Below are 1,633 nucleotides of genomic sequence, written 5' to 3'. Positions count from 1 at the left end.
GCGGTGCGTCTCCAGCTCCCGGTGGAGGAGCGGTGCGTCTCCAGCTCCCGGTGGAGGACTGCTGCGTTTTCCACTCACGCGAATTAGCCGATTCTTCTGCCGCTAAAAGTTTGTCCATGTCAAACTTTCTTGTGTGGTTGCAGGACGCGGAGCAGCCCGCTGCGGTTGCAGCTCCTCTCCCCTTCAACACAGTAACTTATTGCTCCTAATCCCCGCAGGCCGTCACCAAATCAGCTGCATGAAACAAGAATCTCATTTGTTAAACTGGGGCTTGTACGGATGGAAGATCGATTGTTTTTCTCCTCAGAAATCTCTAATTGAGTGAATACAGACGGCAAAGGCGGATCAGAGAGAGAAAGAGCGAGAGGAAAGGAGAAAAAAAAAACAAATCACCCGGGCCTTGTGGTATGTAGAGCCCGTACTGTAACCGAGAGGTCACGGGTTCGAGCCCCGCCTAACGCCAACTGTCGTCCATCAGCAACAAATGAACAACTATCACTCATGGATCTGAAGGTAACAAGCCTTAGAGACTCCAGCCTGAACAAACCACTCCCATCAGTATGTATTACACTTTATGGTTTTTTTTGCGGTTTTGTTTTTATTAAAAGTCACTCCTCATCTCCACAACGCGTGAAAATGTCTACTTTCCGCTCAGATGCACCGCATTAACTTGCAGGGGGCGAATTTGTTTTTCTATTTTTATTGATGTCATGGATATAAGATTGATGGGAGCACGTTAGTGCAGAGATGTAGCTAACTGTGCTGTGCTCCTTGTTTACCGTAATTACAGCCTTATCAACTCAGCACAACAACACACAACACACAACACACAACACACAACACACAACACACACACACAACACACACACACACGATGAGTGAAAAGATGCCTTTGAATTAGTTGAACTAAATACATTGCAACTAACAAGAACAGCAACTTCCAAGCTGAGTCATTTATTAATCAGACAATTGGGTCGGATAAAAAAAACAAGAACATAAAAACTAATAATAATATGCCTAACTTCTATGCATTTTCAATGCACTTAATACATTGTTTTATTATCCACGTTTTCCAAATAAATCATGAAATGTTGCAAGATTACTTACAAACTAAAGAAATGGTATTCCATGCAGCGACCAAACAAACGCATATTTATTTGGAGAATAATTCACTTAATCGCAATGTAAAAAAACTAACAAAACGTTGTTGCTTAATTTTTAGATTCATAAATATTAAACGAAATATTAAAACAATTTCAGACAATATAATATTTATTTTTGTTGTTTTTTTGTCCCTTTTACAGAACAAATATCTCACTCTTCATCATTTCTCTCTCTCTCTCTGTCTCTGTGTCTCTCTCTGTCTCTCTCTCTCTCTCTCTCTCTCTCTCTCTCTCTCAAATGTGACCTGCTGCCACGAGAGGAGTCATCCACTTTTGTTTGTACCGTTATAAAAGCACTGAGCTATTGAAAAGTCGTAAAATGAAGCGCGCAATCCATCATCCTTCAATGTGATGATTTCAAATAATTTTTATAGGCTTTTTCAGAAAGACTGCTGCACGAGAGAAATTCTGTAAATTTTGTATTAATACAAATAACAAACAAGCAATAAAGTCTTCATAATTTTGTAAAA

The sequence above is a fragment of the Etheostoma spectabile genome, chromosome 16 (assembly GCF_008692095.1).
Source record: "Etheostoma spectabile isolate EspeVRDwgs_2016 chromosome 16, UIUC_Espe_1.0, whole genome shotgun sequence".
Lineage (NCBI taxonomy): Eukaryota > Metazoa > Chordata > Actinopteri > Perciformes > Percidae > Etheostoma > Etheostoma spectabile.
The sequence above is the reverse complement of the archived record's forward strand: the minus strand, read 5'-3'. Positions refer to the sequence as shown.